Here is a 23317-nt window from a genome sequence, read left to right as displayed (position 1 = left end):
GAAGGACAGACACCATATGTTTGCACTCATAGGTCTAACAGGAGAACAGGAGAAACCTAATGGAGGACCATGGGGAGGGGAAGGGGGAAAGAGAGTTGGGGAGAGAGGGGGATGCAAAACCTGAGAGACTATTGAATGCTGAAAATGAACTGAGGGTTGAAGGGGAAGGGGGAGGGGGTGAAAGAGGTGGTGGTGATGGTGGAGGGCACTTATGGGGAAGAGCACTGGGTGTTGTATGGAAACCAATTTGACAATAAACTATTTTAAAAAAATATTCACCAAAATGTTGAAATCTAAAAAAAAATAAAATAAAATAAATAAACTAAGTTAACATTGTACATACATTAGTGACTATCAGTTTATATGCTACAAAACTGAGTGTGGTTGAAGAATTCTATTCCCACTGGTATTATAATCTCTCTGGTATCTTTGGGCTTCACATGTCCATGCCAGTTACTGTGTTCTTATAAATCAACTATGTCCTCATGCTTAATTTTGTTTAGGGTAGTGGCTCCATCCCATGAGTCGCTAGATAGGAAGCTCTAACACAGTTATCTCACCACCTAGCGTCTGGTTTTAATGTGAGGCCGTCTCTTGGAGAGAAGTATGCCACTGTATTTCTGCCCCTAGCTTTAGAGCTGTGGCTCAGAGAATTTGCCTGGGGAGAGATGCAGGCCCTAAAAGAGAAAATTTATAATCTTTTCCCAAAGGAAGTTATTTTATTTGCAAGAGATTGGAGCAGTTAAAACCTCATGGTTGTCTCAAAATCATTGAAGGCTGTAATGAAAGACAATTTGGAGGAAATTGATAGATGTATTGACGATATAGGCTAAACTGTAGACCAGCTAGTTTGCAGAAGAGAAACAGGGAAACGAGTAGAAGGAAAACTACTTGTTTTGAGAATAAATCTCAGGAACCGACCCGAGGAACTGTTTCTTCAATGGAATGTGAATTTGATTCGATCTGACTGTAGAGAAATTGGTCCCCCAAAGTATTGTTAAAAGCAATACAGCAATCTGCCACTAATTTGTGGAGTCTGACAACCGGTTGTGCAGAAAAGAATGAGTCAAGGTAAGGCCTGCCGAAACCACTATCCTCCCTGGGTAACTGTAGCACCTTAGAAGCAGAATCAGAGGCCTAATACTCCATGGAAATGGTGGGATAGACAAACTTCATTAATAATTCAGAAAGCAGATAAAGGTGAACAAACAAATAAGAATTAAAAAATAATTAAGGTAAATGTACCAAGAGTTGTCAGAGTACACTATATAAAATGTCTAATGAGGGGTGCCTGGCTGGCTCAGTAAAACATGGGATTCTAAATCACGGAGTTATGTGTTCAAACCCCACATTGGGTACAGAGATTACTTAAAAATAAAATCTTAAAAATAAAGAAAAAAAAGTAAAATGTCTAATAAAAAATCCTGAGACATTTAACAATAGAAAAGTATTACCCACCCCCACACAGGGAAAATAACAGAAAATAGACACTACCTGTAATAGTAACCATATGTCAGAATTAACACAGAAAGACTTCAAACTAGATTATAAATATATTCAAATAACTAAAGAAAACCCTGATTCAAGAGGCAAAAGAGGATATGAGAACAACACCATTTCAAAATAGAAAATATCAATAAAGAGTAAAAAGATTTAAAAACTGGAAATTTTGCAGTTAAAACTAAAAGGGAAAATTCACTAGAAATTTTCAACAGTAGGTTTAAACTGGTAAAAGTAAGAACTAGCAGACTTGAAAACAGATTAATAGAGATTACATAATCTGAAGAACAGTGAGATAAAAGAATACAAGAAAGAAAATAAACAAAACCTCTGAGAAATGGAATAATATTAAACAAGCTGACATGTATATGAGAGTACAGAAGGAGGGAAGGAATGAAAGGAGAAAAAAGAGTCAGAGGAAACTCCCAAATTTAGTGCAAAACATTAATCAGTTAATCGAGGAAGTTTAATGAATACCAAGTAGGATAATGGAAAAGAGATTCAAAAAGAAAACCGTCAGAGTAATAATGCTGAATGCCAAAGACAAGGAGAAATCTTGATAGTAAAAAGAAAAGAAAGGAAAAGAAAAGAAGAGAAGAGAAGAGAAAAGAAAAAAAAAAAAAAGAAAAGAAAAGAATGAAACTACAACCAGAGTCCTGGGTGGCTCAGTTGGTTAAGGATCTAACTCTTGATACCAGCTCAGATAACGTTCTCACAGTTTGTGAGTTTAAGCCCTACATCAGGCTCTGTACTGACAGTGCAGACCCTGCTTGGCATTCTCTCTCTGTCCCTCCTGTGCTAGCACTCTGTCTCCGTCTCAAAATAAATAAACGTAAAAAAGAAAACTACTATAAATATAAGAGAATCTAAATAATATCAATAAGCAACTTCTCAGCAGAAACAATGGAGATCAAAAGACAGTGGGAAAATAGATTTAAAGTGAAAAAACAAAAACTACCAACCTAAAATCTAAATCCAACATCATTATCTTTCAAAATTGAAGGTAAAATTAAGTCCCAGATAGACAAAAATTTGATGAATTTGTGGTCAGCACACTCAACTACAAAAATACTACATAAATTTCTTTAGACTGGTAACCAAAGACTCCAGACAAAATTTCAATCAGCATACAAAACAAATAGCATTAGTTGGGTAATAATAAAACACAATTAAATACATATGTATTTTCCTTTTGTCACTCAACTGATTTTAAAAGCTTTCATATAAAATAAAATACAATTAAATACATATTTATTCCTTTTTTTCCTCTCAATTGATTTTTTTAAGTTTATTTATTTTGAGAGAGAAATAGAGAGCAAGTGAGGAAGGGGAAGAGACCAAGCAGAAAAATGATGAAAGAACAAACAAAAAGTAGAATGAGACCAATAAAACAGAGACATAGATAGTTATCAAAGGGCTGGTGTGTGGAGGATGGGCAAAGTAGGTGAAGGGAAGTGGGAGATAAGACAGTCAGTTATCAGATGAATAAATCACGAGACTACAAGGTACAGCATAAGGAATACAATCAATGCTATTATAACAGCATTGTATGGTGACAAATGGTAGCTACACTTGTGGGGAGCATGGCATAACATATAGAGAAATTGAATCATTCTGTTGTACACCTGAAACTAAAGTAATATTGTGTGTCGTTTCTACTCAAATTAATTTTTTAACTGGACTGCGTTAAACTGAACAGCTTCCTTATAGAAAAAGAAACCATCAACAAAATGAAAAACAACCTAAAGAATGGGGAAAAAATTATCTGCAAGCCATGTATCTGTTAAGGGTTTAATAATGGAAAAAATAAAGAATTTATACAACTCAATAGCAGCAAAACAAAACAAAATTTAAAAAATTCCTAGAAAAGAGCCTGAAAAGTCACTTCACCAAAGAAGAGATGCAAAATGCTGACAAGTACATGAAAATATGCTCTACACCACTAGTCGTTAGGGAGATGCAGATGAAAACCACAGTAAGATATCCTCATACCTGTTAGAATGGCCATCATCAAAAAGACAGGGTATAACAAATGCTGACATGGACAGAGAGAAATTTTTATATTCTTATTTTTCTCATAATACTTTAAGTAAACTAAAGACGAGAAAAATATACCAAATGAAAAATACCTATTTCTACCAGAGGAGATCAGTTCCTATATAGCAGATCCTCCGTTCATATTTTACTAATGAAGTTACAAAGCAACCCCTCAGGAATATGTATCTTATTATTATTTTTCCTACAATCACATTTCCCAGCTAAAATTTGCTACCATGTAGAATTTTGGCTCTTTAAATACAATTATTAGTAAAACCCCTGTGTTTGTGAACATCATTCTAACTTAGCTATGAAATGATGTGCCAGGAACCTAATCCAGGGCAAGCTGAAAATAAGAGTTCTGCCTTTTAATTAGTTAGTTATTTTATCAGGCTGGGAAATTGGTGAGTCTTTAATTTAAGATTCATTTTGTACTTTTAAATTATTTTAATTATCACAAAGTATTCAGGTGCAATATGGTAGTCATTTATAAATAAATAAATAAAATTAAATAAAATACAAGATCATTATCATTATGTGTAATGTACTAATTACATAGAGCTCTATTCAGGCCAAATTTGATTACTGTGATTCTTCATTGCTATTTCCCTGGATTTAAAAGCCAGGCATTATTACAACCAATTTCTTTTAATTTTATGATGGACTCCTTTTATTTTACTCTTTCTCTCGGTTGCATGTGAAAACACAAAATTGTACGGTGAATAAAACTACATTTTTCTCCTATTCTGAGATAATTAGGAAGTGTCCTTGTTTGTCTTTGAATTTAAAAGGTATAATTCAAAGTGTTTATGTGAAAGCGAATGCCTAATATTACAGTATCAGTTACTATTAGTATTACTTTGTATATGTAGTCCTATTAACTGTAAAGTATAGAATGAAGAGACTGTTAAACATTTTAAAAGAGAAAAAGTGTGCTAGAGATTTAAAGATGGAAATGACTAATAGATGGAGCCCAGAGTAAACAATCCACATAATTTAAAATGGCCTTGCACTGTACTGGTCTGTTCTGAAAGACCCAACATGGATTAATAATGGAAGCTTGGTTAAGTCCTTAGGGTGTGTTTAATCCTGAATCTGTATAAACTTTATATGACAGTCTGAAAAGTGTTTTTGCTTTTAAAAAATAAGATAATAACAATTGCTACCCAATGACACATACTATATGATAGCTTTTAACATTAGTTGATTTATATGTACTATCATCTAAATTTCACAACAACCCTCTGGGTACACATCAGTATCCCAGTTAGAGAAGAAGTAGCAAAATATGTAGTTGAAAGCCATTTCGGAAGGTAACAAGGAGCATGCCAGAACTTGGGCTTGAATTACAGCTACCTAACTACAAAGCCTAATTTTTTTCTATGAAAAGTATGTGAGCTAAGAGCTAGAATACAGGATGAGTTATTTTATAAGGATGTCTGGCTAGAATCAGTAAGAAAAGAAATAAGGATGGGTCATAAAATTTAGGGTACAAGATAAGTTAACATCACGTTTTCTTAAAAAGTATATTTATTTACTTTTAGTGAGAGAGAGCTGAGGAAGGGCAGAGAGAGGGAGAGACAGAGAATCTCAAACAGGCTCTACACTGCCAGCATGGAGTCCCAATGCAGGGATCAAACTCACAAACCATGAGATTATGACCAGGGCCAAAATCTAGAGTTGGACACGACTCACTGAGCCATCAGGTGCCCCTAACTTCACTTTTTAAAGCGCATCCCTATTTAAGTCCTATAACATAAAGATGACAATATGATACCAGAAATAAAATATCTTTCACCCTCTAATACTTACAAAAGGATAATCTATGGTCCAAATACGTTTAGAACCTTTTCACAAACACATGGTTATATTAGTCAAGACAACTATCACATTGAGTTTTCTGAAGCCAGATGGAGAAAGAGATTTTATCCAGAGGAAAAACTTAATATATCATTGAAAAGCATAATTATTTAAAAAGGCAAATATTCTAATATTTTAATTGTTTTTAAGTATTTCATTCAGGTACTTAGTAGCCCAATTATCCCTACTGTAAGTTTACGAGATAACTTCCCTTTATGTTTTTTTAATTTTTAAATTTTATACAAAGGGTGATTTATATTTAAAATATTAATGTCTTTAAAAGCTTTTTTTTTAATGTGTGGTTGGTGTGGTCTTATCTTGATGAATGAAAATGTGAGCAGCAAATTAACCAGTATCCTCAAGTACCAATGCTGCTTCTTTGTGAAAGACAAGGAAATGTAGTGTTTGTTAGCAAATATTAACCACAAACATGTATATCTATCCCCATGTTGCTATAGATTCTTCTGGTGAAAGGTTCAAAAACAGATAAGTCAATGAGAAGTAAAATTCAACTTTTGACAACAGGTATTGAACCCTTATATGGACTGGTTCTGAAACATCTGGTATGAAAACTTTCTCATTTATTAGACTTCCACCAGGAACCCAGGATGGTCAGGCTATAATCTGTAGTGAAGCCTGCAGGAACACCCCCAACCCACCAATTTTAGGTGCTTAGCATTATTATTGAATGTACTTCTTGGGTATTAGCCTCAAGCGGAGTGAGGATGGGATGAGAAATTCTTGAGCATCACTTTAAGCTTTCTGGAAGTAGTGAATAATATGCTTCAATAAAGAGGTTTATTTTATCTACCCAAAGTTGTAGAGAATTTTTATGATGCTAAGATGTTGGTGGAAATAGAGATTAAGAATAATTTATCGGGGTGCCTGGGTGACTCAGTCGGCTAACCATCTGAGTTGGGCTCAGGTCATGATTTCATGATTCAGGAGTTTGAGCCCTGCATCGCGCTCTGTGCTAACAGCTCAGAGCCTGGAGCCTGCTTCTGATTCTGTGTCTTCCTCTCTTTTTCTCTCTCTGACCCTCTCCCACTAGCTCTCTTTCCCTCAAAAATAAATAAATATAAAAATTAATACAAAAATAGAATAATTTATCTGGTAAATTCCTTCAATGGGATTTATTGAGCACCTGTTATGTATTGGTCATTGGGGATATAGTTGTCAAAGTGATAGATGAAATTTTTGCTCTGGTGAAGTAGACATTGTAGTGGTTGAGGTATATAAACAAGTTACAAAAGCATATATTTATAGGATTGTCCATTCTGAAGTGAATTTGCAGGAAATGTGTGAAGGAAAAGGACAAAATTATGTTAGAAAGAACAGCAGGAGACATTTTTAAACTGGGTTTTAATAAGATTAGATATACATTTCTGCAAAACTGCTAAGCCTGCATGAAAATTATTTCAGAGGGGCCAGAGTGATGGTAGAGAACTAGTAATAAAACTAATGTGGAGGTCTAGGTGACACATGAGCATCATCTGAATTAGTGTGGCAATAGGTGATAAAAATAGAAGAGGATGACGAAAATATCACCGATGTTGTACCAATAAGGCCACCCTATGAATTTAGTCACATGAACTAAATTATAATTTATATGGAAAAGAAAAATAATACAGAAGAGGGTCTAGAATGGACAATAGTTAAATGACCACTAAGGACTTTGTGCACCTAGAGCCAGTTAGAGTCATATGAATAGTCTGTACATTACAGAGACGCAGCTGTATTCTACTATGACTGCTGACTAGAATATTTTGCTTAAAGTTGTATGCCCAGAGTTAGATACAACCTTTTAATAATTTATTGCTGATATATAACCAAGGACTATCCAAACCAAATATCTTGTCGAATCTATCCCTTACATTTAACGCTATTCAGTAAATATTTATTAACCATCTACAATTTATCTGGCACTATGCTAAATGTTAAAAATCAATGATGATAAAATAAGGACACAATATCTTTGTATCTCTCTCTCTCTAATGGTGAAACCAGACAAACAATATGAATAAAATGTGATATGCATAGCATTACTTAATCTGTAATGATGTTGGTGGAGTTTAACATTTTCAGATGATATAGGAAAGATGAAGAATCGGCATTGTAGAAGGCATGACAACTATATCAAGCTGACAGGAAGTGTGAAAACAAATGACTGCTGATCTTCCATGGATGTGGAACACAACTTATACATATTCTAAGTAAAGATATATAGATAGATGATAGATAGATAGATAGATAGATAGATATAGATATAGATATATATTTAATGTTGGAGGAAAAAAAGTGACTCAATAATGTCTGCAGCAAAATATGGTAGGTGGTTGGGGGTGAAATGAAGATCTTATTTTAGTTAAGTTTTTATACATTTTTTAATGTTTACTTTTCAGAGTGTGAGCAGGGGAGGAGCAGAGAGAGAGGGAGACACAGAATCTGAAGCAGGGTCCAGGCTCTGAGCTGTCACAACAGATCCCAATACAGGGCTGGAACCCACGAAGCACAGTCACAACCTGAGCTGAAGTTGAATGCTTACCAAACTGAGCCACTCAGGTGTGCAAAAGGAAGATTTTAGTGAAATAGGTTATAGAAAGATAGAGGTCAGATAATTAAAAGCCACATAAACCACAATAAGGAATTTAGGGTTGATCTAGAGTGAAAAAGAATGGTACTCAAAATTTGATTTAAGTTTATATTTGAAAGAGACAGAGACAGAGCACATGTGAGGGAGGGGTAGAGAGAACAGGAGACAGAGGATCTGAAGTGGGCTCTGTGCTGACAGAAAAGCCTGATGTGTGACTTGAACTCAGGAACCATGAGAATGTGACATGAGCCAAAGACTGAGGCATAAGTGACAGAGCCACCCAGGCTCCCCAGTACTCAAATAATTGAGAAAGAAATACCAGTGTTTGCATTTCAGAACTATAACTGTGGTTATAATGATGATACTAGACATGAGAAGATCAAAACTGGAATCAGTAAAACTGAGTAAGAGGCTGTTAGGAAACAGACAGACAGACAAAAGGTGGTGGATGTCATCCACTAGGATATATACAATTAGATGGTGTTTAGGACTATTTAAAATACAATCAAAAAGTCTTGGTGTCGTTTCACTCCCAGGGCTGGTTGAGCTATTGGGAGAGAAGCAAATAATTCTCAGTCACGTTCTCCACAATTTCTGCTGGGTACTCTGTGATGAGATGTGGATATGACAATGGACTTGATTTTACTAGGGAGAAATGACAAGAAGCAAGTCAGTGTATATTTAACAACTGACATGTACCTTTTACACCCAACATATAAGTAGCATGATTTAGGCAAAATCAAACCTAACAGGCTACAAAACAGTATTCCTTCCAGCCCACCAAACCTTGAGTAGACCAAATACTAGTTGGCTCTTTTTCACTGCACATGTCAGAAAAAGGTGTCTCTGCATATTGGAGGTATTGATTATCAAAAGATATGGTATTTATAGGAGGTTCACAAAAAGAAGGAAAAATATCAAGAATTAAGAATAAAGTTGACTATGGATAAAAATTAAAGATGAGTGCTAAAGTGTAGTTTTGAGTACTAGGGCAATTATGCAAACGTAATTGGTTCACAAAAGCTCATTCCATTTAACTGCAAAATAAACTGAAGAATGCTAATAGGTCAGGGTTATTAATCTATCATCTTTTCCAGTTCACGAAGTAACAGAAGAGTCAAGACTAAATCATTAAATTATAAATCTTGAGAGGAATTAATTAACAATATTAAGATTATTGTTTCTTAACTGAATACAATGAAAGCTCTGAAGCCATTTTTTTATCCATTAATTCACTAAAACACACCACAAAGTTGAATGTATTAAAATCTTGAAAATGTGGAATGAGAAACAAGTAAGGGTCAGTACATTTAGTTTCTATCTTCCTCTCCTAGATATTTGTGTGCTAGGCCTGTGACATAAGCCAGAGAGATGTAAAAACCAAAGCTCAACAGGTGAGTGGTGGTACAAAAAAATCAAAGCAAGGAAATGACCTAGAAAGCATAGAAAAGGTGTAAAAAATTTCAGATTGAACAGAAAAATAATGCCTAAAATTTATACCTTTTGGTGGGGCCAGCAAAATCAAATCTCGCTGGAGGGAATTCCAGAGAAACACCGTGCCTGAACTTCAAATTGCAGCAAACACGTCATTCATCGTATTTAATTTTTTTTCAGTTCATGTGGGTGCTAGAACAACTAAAAAGGATAATAAAGTGTATAAAGTTTAGAGAGGAAAACATATTTAAAGTATTTAGGTGAGTTTTTAAGAGAAGAATAAGTTGAATCAATGGATGAGATAGGGGATCCTCTAGTCTCATCTTTAGTCCTTACAAGTGTTTGTGGCTATTCTGAGTGCTTATTTACTATCCTGTACCTAAAGCTTTCCTCTTCCATCTGTTAAAACTTCTTACTTTCAGTCAGCAGCTGATCCAGGGTTCTGCTTCTCACACATTGCTGAAACATTTGTTATATGATATTGACACGGATGAAGTCAAGGTTATGCTCCAAAGGAATATCCTGTTTTATCAATTGGTACGCCTGGTGTTTTGGGTCTGTATTTAGTGGAGTTTTAGGATCCTCATGCATTTAAAAACAATTAAAATGAGCCAGCATAATTATAACCATATGGCAAGAATTAGTTAATATTTTTCACCTCTACATTAATATTCATATTCATATTGATTGAAGAGAATCAATTACTGTGTCCTCAGTTTGTTTAGCAAGGTCAATTACTTTAAATTTTCCTCATCAAAACTTATCCTTGATCAAAATATTAATTTCCTTTTTTTGAAATAGAACTGAGATCTCTGTGTTATGACTATAATAGATTCTGTGCAGATGGTTTGTCAAATTCCAAATTTGCCATTTAATTTATGAAATACAGTAAGCTTAAAATACACTATTAAATCTCCCTTTTCCTTTTTTCTCCCAAAGGAGAAAAGAGAAGGGACAATGAATAAAACTGAATATACAGTTATACCTACATTCCAGATATCATCAACTAATTTTGTTATATTACACCACATAATTTTCTCCCTGAAAAATTAGTTGTGTACAAAATTAGAGTTCCTGCTTATTGGCATTTTACTGTATTCATTATAATAAATATTTAATTTGGACAGAAAATTATCACAATTCATATTATAATATTATTTCACTGAATTGCAAAGTGCAAATATAATAATTTTCCACATCAAGAAAATTATTATAGGGGAGCCTTGGTGGCTCAGTCAGTTGAGCGTCCAGCTTTGGCTCAGGTCATGATCTCAGGTTCGTGGGTTCATGCCCCGGTTTGGGCTCTGTACTGACAGCTAGCTCAGAGCCTGGATCCTGCTTCAGATTCTGTGTCCCCCTCTCTCTCTGACCCTCCCCTGCTCAGTCTCTCTCTGCTTCTCAAAAATAAATAAAAAACGTTAAAAAATTATTATGTATAAGAAGTTCTTATTTATTTAATGAAATTAATGCAATGTTAAATTTGGAGTGGGAATTTTGATCTCTTTCAGAAAACTACTTAGTTATACTGCTAATTATAAAATAACAGCAGAATTTGAGTAACCGCTATTTATAACGTTTGGTCCTTTATTGACTTGATATCAAAAAAATCTCATCTCTGTCACCTTGATACTCTATAGGATAGTTCGGGTTTTTTTTTAAATTGGTTTTGAGAATTATTTTATATTTTAAATTAATTATGTACTAGAAATATCCACTGCAAATATATTCTCTAAACTTGTGACTTGATTTTTTTACTTGTTTCGCCTTTTGGTAAACAGATGTTTTTAATCTTAACATAGTGAAGTTGATCACATTTTATTAACACTTGCGTTTTTGGTATCTTGTTTAAGAAATCATTGCCTGGGGCACCTGGGTGGCTCAGTGGGTTAAGCGGCCACCTTCAGTTCAGGTCATGATCTTAACACTTCATGGATTCGAGCCCCATGTCAGGCTCCGTGTTGACAGCTTGCTCAGATCCTGGAGCCTGCTTCGGATTCTGTATCTCCCTCTCTCTCTGATCCTCCCCTGCTGGGGCTCTCTCTCTGTCTCTCAAAAACAATAAAATTTTTTTTTTAATTTAAAAAAAAGATGCAAATTCTTTAAAAAAAATCCTTCCTTATAGCAAGGTCAGAAAGTTTTTCTTTTTAACTTTTCTTAAGGATTTTTTATGGTTTTGCCTTTCATAATTAAATCTTTAAAACTTCTGCAATGGGTTTTGGATATGTGCTTAAGCAATCATTTCTCCATTATTCATTTAATGATTCCTCTTTTTCCCATGATGTGAAATGCCTACTGTGTCAGAAACTGAGACTCTATTTACTTATTTCTGGCTATTTCCTTTACCAATCCATTAACCTATTCTTCCGTGAATAAACTTATATTATCACTTTAGAATTAGCCCCATTTGTTTTTCATTGTGTTGGACAAATCCATTTACCCTCAAATCATTTCTTGCCTTAGCTAATCTTGGTTCTTTGAATATCCACTTCAAATTTTGTTAATTAAATAATAGGGGGAAAGAAAAACCTACTGTCATTTAGGTGGTTTACTATTCTTTCTCTCTTATCTTACTGTAGAATCTACGTCCTGCAAAGTATTACTGATTAATAAACATTCTCATCTTGTTTACTTCCAAAGAAAAAACTTCTAATGTATCATCATTACAAATAATTTGATAATGTATTACAGACAATATCTGACTAACTTAAGAACTTACCTCTTAGTCTTCATTTTCTAAGAATTTTTATCAATAATGGATGTTGTATCTTATCAAATATCTCTTCCTAATTTAATTAGATCATGGAAAATATATTTTCCTTTATCCAGTACTGTGATATATTACATAAATCTATTGTAACTGTTAAATGACCCCGGCCTTACCTCAGATAAACGCAACTTCCTCCTAACATAGAGGATCATAAAAAGTAATTATTCATGACCATGTTTATGAGAATTTTTTGACTTTCCCCTATAAGTCTAGGAAACCCAGATAAATAAATTATGTATAGTTAACAATACATACATAATTTCCAAGACAAAATTAGTAGAAAATTAAGTTTATGAGCTCAAAACCACTGAATAGCCTACATGTGCGGTATTATCAATGCAGAAGGAGGAACTAAGAGGAAGAGAATAGAGAAATTCAGTGCTCATAAAAATGTGGCAGCAGGAAAGTATTGGAATCAAAGCCCATACAAATCTTTTCAACCCTATGAACAATGAAAGTATTCAATAAATACATGACATAAAAAGTAAACAAAAAATACAACTTAATATTTTAAACAAGTAAATATAATATGGAATTTATAACACCTTAAAATAATAGAATAAATTAGAATTTTCTCTACTACAAAGCTGTAATCATCAAAACAGTATGGTATTAGCACAAAAACAGACACATAGACCAATGGAATAGAATAGAGAACTCAGCATTGGACCCATAAATGTATGGCCAATTAATCTTTGACAAAGCAGGAAATAGTATCCAATGGAACAAAAGACAGCGTCTTTAATAATTGGTGCTGGGAGAACTGGATAGCAGCGTGCAGAAGAATGAAACTAGACCACTTTCTAACACCATAACCAAAAATAACTTCAAAATGGATGAAGGACCTGAATGTGAGACAGGAAACCATCAAAACCCTAGGGGAGAAAGCTGGAAACCTCCTTGACCTCAACTGCAGCAATTTCTTACTTGACACATCTCCAAGGGCAAAGGAATCAATAGCAAAAATGAACTATTGGGACTTCATCAAGATAAAAAGTTTCTGCAATGCAAAGAAAACAATCAAGAAAAGTAATAGGCAACCAAAGGAATGAGAAATAAAAGTTGCAAATTACATATCAGATAAAGGGATAGTATCCGAAATCTATAAGGAACTCACCAAACACCACACCTGAAAAGCAATCCAGTAAAGAAATGGGCAGAAGACATTAACAGACACTTCTCCAAGGAGGACATCCAGATGGCCTACAGACACATGAAACAATGCTCAGCGTCTTTCATCATCAGGGAAATACAATCAAAACCACACTGAGATACCAACTCACAGCAGGCAGAGTGGCTAAAATGAACAAATCAAGAGACTATAGATGCTGACAAGGATGTGGAGAAACGGGCACCTTCTTGCACCGTTGGTGGGAATATAAACTGGTGCAGCTGCTCTGAAAAACATTGTGGAGGTTCCTCAAAATATTAACCACAGAACTCCCCTATGACCCAGCAATAGCACTGATAGGGATTTACCCAAGGGATACAGGATTGCTGATTCATAGGGGCACATGTACCCCAATGTTCATAACAGCACTTTCAACAATAGCCAAATCATGTAAGGAGCCTAAATGTCCATCAGCTGATGAATGGGTCAAGAAGATGTGGTTTATATATACAGTGGAATACTACATGGCAATGCGAAAGAATGAAATCTGGCCAGTCATAGCAATGTGGATGGAATCGAGCGTATTATGCTAGGTGACATAAGCCAGTCAGAAAAAGACAGATACCATATATTTTCACTCTTATGTGGAACAGGAGAAACTTAACAAAGAACCATAGGGGAGGGGAAATAGTTAAGGAGAGGGAGGGAGACAAACCATAAGAGACTCTTAAATACTGAGAACAAACTGACAGTTGATGGGGGGTGGGGATGAGGGGAAAATATGTGATGGGCATGGAGGAGGTCACTTGTCTGGATGAGCAGTGGGTGTTACATGAAAACCAACTTACAATAAACTAGAATAAAAAATAAAATTAAAATTAGAAAAAGAAATTTAGGAATGAAGAGATTGGAGAGTAAGAGATTGAAAATAAATGTCATAAAATTCAAGAAATAATTAGAAATAAAAGTACTTGAGGAATCAAAACTAAACTTAGGTATAATTCAAGAGCAAATAACAGGGTGGAAATAAAACATAAAAATGCAACATATAAAACAACAAAGAACAAGGAAGCAGTGTGGTTGAATTAAAGACAAAGAAGGGAAGACTAGTAAGAGATGCGTTCAGGAGAATTATGACAGAGATCATTTTAGACCCTTATTTCAATTATCTATTATAGTGTGTTTCCTGTATATCAAATCATATTTCTTCAGTCAAGTCTAAATGGAATTATTTAAAATAATAATACATAAATAAGTGTAATATTGCTTAAAAATAGAAAATATAATTATTGTGATTCTCTGTGTTCATGCTCTCAGGTTAGCATCCATTAAGCATCCAGTTGGAGATGTTATGAATATGCTGTTAGATATTCCAGATTTCAACAGAATGGTTCAGGCTGGATATGTAATCTTGGGATTCATCAACAGAGATGCTTTTTTAAACCATGAGACTAGAAGAGATTATTCAAGGAGATTTATATAATATATATAAATCATATATATAATATATAGATTTGTGTAATATATAAATCATATATATCATAAAACATATATTTTAGAAATATTATACAAAATAGAAGTCAATGAGGTTTTTGCTTTGGCACTAGTGCTGTGCCTAGCCATACTGGTGCTTAAGCCAAAAGTAAAAATTAATAATATTGATTCTGTTTTAATTATATATTTTGTTTATTATGGGCTATTTGATAAATTTTTCAAAAATATTGAAATTTTATCTTTGTTACTAGGATTTTTGGCACTCCCTTAAATTTTGTACCCAAGATGAGGTGATAATTTGCATCACCATATCAATGTTGCCTGAACAGTCCAACATTTATATTTTGTGGAGATCTTAATGAAGCAGCAAAAGAGACAGATGTAGAATGACCAGAAATGTGGGAAAAGCACATTTGTGTGGTTTCTAGAATCTAAGAAAGTGTTTCAAAGAGGAAAGAAGGATTAACTGGGTTAAATGATACCCCAAAGTAATGCTAAATAAAGACAAATGGTCAAAGGCTTCAGTAACATGGTTATTAGTGGAAAGTATAGCATTAGTGAAGTGGTGAATGTGAAAATTTAATAAGTGTAAAGTCAAAAGAGATAAGGAGGAAGAAAGGACATTTTCTATAGGGGAGAGAAGAATAAAATGGCATATAAACAAACAAGATCATGGGATTTATTCATTTTTAGGTTGGGGGAAATACAAGATCAATTATTTCTAAGATAGTCAAATGATATTTGTATTCTAAAAGAAATGATAGAGTAAAAGGGAAATATGATGATGTAAGAGAGAGACATGGGGAGATAACCTTGAGAAATGTCCTTGAGGAATTAGTGGGAATGAGTCTCTGTGAATAGCTCTTAGAATGGTTTGGGCCAAGAACATAGACAGTAATATATTTGGAATGAGAGAAAAAGGTGAAGCATATGGAAGCAGAAATAAGAAGTGATTTGATGTGATAAAGCAGTACAAGTTAATCTATTATTCTCTGATTGCCTCTATTTTCTCATTGAAATAGAAAATGAAATAAGAATTGGGAGTATGGACTCTCTAAGAAGTGTCAAAAAAAATAGAGTAGAAATGATAGGAGAAAAATATATGAGATAATTGTTCAGGCCTCTAAGGAAATGGAAGCGATTATGGGTTAAAAGAGTCTAAAATGGGAGCGCCTGGGTGGCTCAGTCAGTTAAGCATCTGGCTTCAGCTCAGGTCATGATCTCACGGTTGGTTCTTGGGTTCAAGCCCCGCATCGGGCTCTATGCTGACAGCTAGCTCATAGCCTGGAGCCTGCTTCAGATTCTGTATCTCCTTCTCTCTCTGACCCTCCCCTGCTAACACTGTCTCTCTATGTCTCTCAAAAGTAAATAAAAAAACATTTAAAAAATGTCTAAAATGTTATGTTCAGATGCATGGGTGTAGCCATAGACCAGTTCTCCAAGGAATAACCCATACAACTCATACTTTAGCAATAGAAGTCTATATTTCAGAGAGTGGGGATAGATCCCTCCATGGCATTACTGTCAGATAGAAATAAAACAAGGCTACATCTGTATGTCTACTTCAGAAAGTCTCTCTTTTCACAATAAATGCCAACATCTGCCGAGATCCATCTAAAATGTTTGTGAAACTTACTCTAATTCCCAGATAAAATTAAGTTCCCTTCCAAAGCAGTCCCATATCACTTTGTAGTAATTTCAAAATAGGCATTTATCACAATACATAAAACATTTTTAAATGGCGAATCAACTCTATCATTCTCTGACTCATTTGACAAAAGAAATTTATAGTAGAAATGAGTTTTATTCATTGAAACTTAGAGAATAAAATAATGAAGAATGGGATTTGTTCATTCCTGTTCAGAAAATATGAAAGCTAGAAAGTTACATGACCTTTGGAAATTTCTAGCAGCCATATGATTTTGCATGTGTATTTTGTAGAAAAATATTCAGAATAGATTTCAGACTGTTTTTGAAATGGGTTGATAGATCATCTTGTGGATTATTTTGAATGTTGCTCCAGCAGGCAGAATATTTTAGCATTCATCTTGGAAAGGAAGTGGCAGCATATCTATTTCTGTAATTCCAGTGAAAGTAATCAGTTCATTGGGGGAAATAAGAAGCCAGGACTTCAGACAAACTTAACTTAAACTGCCTGGCCTCATGTTTAGTTGAAAAATTCTCTAACAATGGTGTGTTGGTTCCTGCTTGGGGATTTTGCTCTGAAAAATAAATTTGTTGCTAACTCTTGCATTGAGTGCTGTTGTATAACCTATTCCAAGACAAAATTCAAAATTCAGATTTCCCTGACTGGCTTGGTAGAGCATATGACTCTTGATCTTGGGGTCATGAGTTTGAGCTTCATGTTGGGTGTATAGATTACTTTTAAAAAATTCAGAGGTAGATTTGTTTAATAGAAAAAGGAGAAGGATTTTCTTCCCTTTGTAGAACTACTGTCTTCTTCGTTTGTGAAAAAAGCTACTTGTGCCTGCCAGGCATTTGTTGTTTATACATTTTGGATGACCTCCACTGGGATCCCAAATTTTTCAGCTAACATACATTTTATTCATTTTCTCCAGAAAACACTATAACTTTGCTCTCCAGAGACCTGGGCCACAATCAGTTCCTGTACAACCCTATTTATATTGCTCCCTTATTCTGTTACAGGTATGTCACACCATAATGTATACTTTTAACCCAAGGGTAAACATGTTCAGTTTGATTGACATCAGATCCTGACTGAAGAATTTATTGACTAGAATACCACATATTCAGATATGTCTTGCTCAAATTTTTAGTAATAAATACATCCATTATTATTTACAGTATGATTCTGAAAATGTTTATGTTTTTCTTCTTATTCAAAGGGCCATGCTTCTAAACAGCACATGTGTAAATCTCTATTCTGGTTATTGTTAAGTTCATTACAGATAGTACAAAAGGGAAGGCTAAAAAAAATCCAATCTGATGATGCTTGTTCTATGAAAGATAATATATTAAATTATTTCAATATCTCTATTCATAAGCATAAAAGTAATTTAAGTGTATTTTTCAAATGCTTAATTACTTTTGTAACAAAAATGCAACAAAAAGAAATGGAAAACAAATGCATACTTATTAAGAGATATGTTTATTTTCTTAGATATACACGATCATAAATAAAGGAAGTGAATCTTCACTCATTCCAATATCCCATGGGAAAAAGACAAATGGTGTTAGGAAAACTGGACAACATCATACAAAAAATGAAACTGGACCACCTTCTTACACCATACACAAAAATAAAATCAAAATAATTGAAAGACCTAAATGTAAGACAGGAAGCCATCAAAATCGTAGAGGAGAACACAGACAGTTCTTTGGCCTCAGCCACAACTTCTTTCTAAATATGTCCCCAGAAGCAAGGGAAACAAAAGCAAAAATGAACTACTGGGATCACATCAAAATAAAAAGCTTCTGCACAGGAAAGGAAAAAATCAACAAAACTAAAAGGCAATGTAGAGAATGGGAGAAGATATTTGACAGTTTTGACATCTGACAAAGGGTTAATATTAAAAAATATATAAAGAGCTTATAAAATGGAACCCTCCAAAACAAACAACCCAGTTAAAAAATGGGCAGAAGACATGAATAGACATTTTTTTTTCAAAAAAGACATACAGACATACAAAAAGGGCAGACACATGAAATCATCAGGAAAATACAAATAAAAACTATAATGAGATATCCCCTCACACTGGTCAGAATGGCTAAAGCAACCACACAGTAGACAGTAGGTGTTGGTAAGGATGCAGAGGAATGGGAACCCTTTAACACTGCTGGTAGAAATGCAAATTGGTGCAGTCACTTTGAAAAACAGTATGAAGTTTCCTCAAAACATTAAAAATAGAACCACCTTATGACCTAGCAATTACATTACTACGTATTTACTGAAAGGCTATAAAAATACTGATTCTAAGAGATATGGGCAATCTGATGTTTATAGTAGCATTATTAATAGTCAATTTGTAGAAAAAGCCAACGTGTCCATTGACTAATGAATAGATAAAGAAGAGGTGCTATAATGTGTGTGCATGAATATTATTCAGCCATAAAAAATGATCAATTGCCATTTGCAATTATGTGGATGGAGCTAGAGAGTATTAGGGTAAAAGAAATAAATCAATAAGAGAAAGGCAAATACCATATGATTTTACTCATATGTGGAATTTAAGAAATAAAACAAATGAATAAAAAGGGTTGGAAAGAAAGGCAAAAAAAAAAAAAAGAAACAGACTCAACTATAAAGAACAAACTGATAATTATCAGAGGGGAGGCAAATAGGGGGACGGGTTAAATGGGTGACGGGAATTAAGGAGAGCACTTGTGATGAGCACTGGGTGTTGTATGTAAGTGATGAATCGCAATACTGCACCAGAAACCATATTACACTGCTTGTTAACTGACTGGAATTTAAATAAAAATTTGGAGAAAGAAAAAATGTTGGGAAAATGTAAAATAATTAATTAATTAAAAGAAACAAAATTAAAAACAAAAAGAATGTAGTGTTTCAGGTAAATATTAAAGCCACAAGCCATTTAAGTATACCATATGCCCAAGGTAAAGTTGACAAAAATACAGGTATGGGTGTCAAGTCATTGTCCTTCTCAATTTTGGCATACCATTTAACACAAAGTGATATAAAAACTACCAACATAAATATTTATTAATTTCACCACCTTTAAAAAAGAAGGAATTCTTCTGTTTCCAGAAGCTCTCATAAATCTGAGACCAGAATTACCAAGAGTCTACCATTGCCCATCATTAAATTTTAGAAATGTGTATAATTTGAAATGAAATAAAATATTCAAATAGACATACACAGCACTTTAGGGAATTTCCTCACCACCTAAATCACAAGTAGATCTGTAGTATCTACTTTAGATTTATGCCTACACCCACACAACAAATATATATGTATATGTATGTGCATAACATATATATAGGCCTGTATACACATATATATACATATTTCATATTCATAGAAATATAAAACCTCAAAATAACTTTTGTGTCTGCACTAAATGCTCTTGGTTAGAAACTTTGAATATCAGCTGGTATATACCTCTTTACTCACAATTAGAATATCGCCTAACTCAACCAATTAATATATAATTTTAAGAACTGAAAACCTGTAAAATCATGCTTTACTAATCAGTGAAAGACAACTACTTTTTATATTAACACCACAGAAATAATTACACATAGTAAAAGAGTGGGAATCTTTATTTTAATGAAGAATACTCTTTCAAACAACATAAAACTTACAGAAAAATTAAAATTTCAAGAATAAGAGGATTTTGAAATCAGAAATATTCTTCCCTTTATTTTCATTTATAGTGACCTTGATCAACACCAACCCCGACTTTCCTGCTTTCAGGCCTGAAAACACTCAACTATCTATCTATCTATCCGTCTATCTATCTATCTATTATCTATCATTTATCTATTATCTATCATCAATCATCTATCATCTATCATCTATTTCAATCTATGTCTTGAAATTGTATTTATATATTACTCTATCTTCAGTAGAATACTCTGAAATTTATCAAAATGAAAAAACAAGTAGGTAAAATGAGTATATTTATAGTTGTTATGGTCCTCAAATTGTTTGCAAAGGGGTGCATTTTTGTAATAAAAATCTTTGGTCTTCTCAAAGTCTATCCTCTATAAGGATAGGTTATTAAAATACCTCTTGGTCAGTAAGAGTTTGACATAGAGTAAGGTCAAGAAATGTGATTTAAGACACACATTTTAAGCTTTGGAATAAAGAACTACATATCATATAGTCTTCATATATGTATACATATATGTATATCACATATATATCATATATACGATGTATACATATATAGCATAGATATGTCATATATATGAGGTATATAATGAATATATAATATCTACACATATATGAATTACATGCCATATATATGATGTACATTTATAAGTATATATGTGTATATACATATATATGGTAGTATTCATCATATATGAGATATTATTCATGATTTATTTTGTATTTTGCTTTATTCATAATAGTTTGTATATTTGTATACAATTTACTTCAAGCAATGGATTCAAAATAGAATAAAGTATTTAAATATATTGGTCAGTTATTCATTGCATAATTTGCTTAAATACCTGCTCTTTATTGCCAAATCAAATCAAAATAAAGAGCTAGCATGTCAGTAAGGTATGTTACATTTCACTGTCAATTAAAGGCACACATAGAGGGGTGCCTTGGTGGCTCAGTCAGTTGAGTGTTCGGCTTTGGCTCAGGTCATGACCTCACGGTTATGGGTTCAAGCCCCACGTCAGGTTCTGTGCTAATATCTAGCTCAGACCCTGGAGCCTCCTTCAGATTCTGTGTCTCCCTCTTTCTCTGGCCCTCTCCTGCTCACACTGTCTCTCTCGCGTGCTCTCTCAAAAATAAATAAAACATTTAAAATAATTTAATAAAAATTAAAAAATAAAGGCACACAGAGCTTGCTTCAGAATCTCCTGATTTTTAATGACACCAACAGTTCTCGAAAGAATAAAGAAATATACTCTATTCTCAGTTTACTTAGGGTTATTATTCACAGTGCAGGTCATACAATATGCTCTGCTTTTATAGTGTTCTTTACATTAACTCTTTCTGTGCTTTGGAACTCTTTTTTTCACATCTATTTTACTATTGGTGTTCTCTCTTAGAACAACCTGTAGTTCTTCTGCTTGAGCTAAGAAAGGAATTTTTAAAATCTCTCTTGACTATCAGGAAAAGCAGAAGGAAATCAATTTTAAAGTGAAAACTAATCTGCATTTACTTGTTGCTTTACACAGTTATGAAAGACAGTTTAAAAGAGTATACACTCAATGAAGATCAGGTGATTTTTTTTTTCTCAGTATCATCTTTCAGGAATACTAAGTGTTCAGTTTTGTGTTCAATTGTTCTGAGAACCAGGAAGGTGCTGCAAAAGTAACCATGAAGATGTTTACCAAAGTTCTTTACTTTTTAATGTTTTTTTTATTTGAGAGAGAGAGACAAAGATGAAGAAAGAGAGCCGGGGAGTGGGGTGACAGGGTCTGGGACTGAGAGAGGAAGACACAGAATCCCCAGCAGGCTCTAGGCTCTGAGCTGTCAGCACAGAGCCCAAAGAGAGACTCAAACTCATGACCTGAGCCAAAGTCAGACACTTAGCTGACTGAGTCACCTAGGCACCCCAAAGTTTACCATACTTTTAAGATATTATTTTAAATTAGAACTTTAGACAGATTTAAAGCTACATGAAGTAAAGGAATGAACATAAACTATTGTAAAGGATAAAAATTGCCAATTACAAAGCATAATGTACCATGAAGTATTCTTTGTGGGTCTTGTGTTAACTATGATTTTTTAAGGTCACAACTAAAACTGAATTATTAAAATGTTTGATCCTAGATAGCTTATTTTTTTAAAGTTTATTTAATTTTGAGAGATAAAGACAGAGCATAAGCAGGGGAGGGGCAGAGAGAGGGAAACAGAATCTGAAGCAGGCTCCAGGGTCCAAGCTATCAGCACCGTCCGACAGGGTCCTTGAATTCACAAACTGTGAGGTCAGGAGCTTAGATGAAGTCAGATGCCCAACTGATTGAGCCACCCAGACAGCCCCTAGATAACTTACTTTTTGACCACACCTCAGGTGTTTGTACATACTTTCTTGGGAAACAGTGTTGGGTTTTGACTGTCTACAATAAGTTAAGACTGTATAAACTTATTAACTAAGGCAGACTATCACGACACAGCAGCTTAAAAGTTAATTTAAATCTTATTTTAGTTGAGGAGAATGCCTTCTATTTGGGAAGAGACTGGCTGGGGACTGAAAAAGAGTGTTATCATAAATGTGTATGGTGTGGAATAACGACCTCTATAAACTTAGAAAATCTTCTTTTTGAGGTAATTTCCTGCCCCTTTATATCAATTAATTGTCATAGAAAACTACCACAAATTGGGTGGCTGGATATGAATTTTGGACTACACCATTCAACTCACTATAGTTCACCCTCTATTCTTCCAAAATTCACACTCACTCCACATACAAAAGACATTCATCCAGCCCAGCATTCTCAAGAATCTTAAGTCACTCCAACATCAACTCCAACTCCGACATATTTTCTAAATATTATCAACTCCAAACATCCCAAAACATATCTTCTATCAGGTATGGGTGAGGCTCTATGTATAATCCATTTGCAGTCCTTCTGCTGGCTTGACATTCTCAAGAACCTTGCTTCTTGCTTGTATATGTCAAGAGGATCCACGCCACTAGACACAAGGGTGCTCCACGAAGCCTTTCTGGGTGGCTGCAGCTCTACTTCTGGCTCTGCTGAGACGACGTATCGGATCCGTAAGTCACAAACCTAATCTCTCTAACAACAGATTGTTCTCCTTACTCTTGGCATCCTCTCCAATGTGTACTTTAGCACTTTTCTTTTTAATAAAAATAAGCTGAGGATTTTC

The sequence above is a fragment of the Suricata suricatta genome, chromosome 1 (assembly GCF_006229205.1).
Source record: "Suricata suricatta isolate VVHF042 chromosome 1, meerkat_22Aug2017_6uvM2_HiC, whole genome shotgun sequence".
NCBI lineage: Eukaryota > Metazoa > Chordata > Mammalia > Carnivora > Herpestidae > Suricata > Suricata suricatta.
This window is presented reverse-complemented; position numbering follows the sequence as displayed.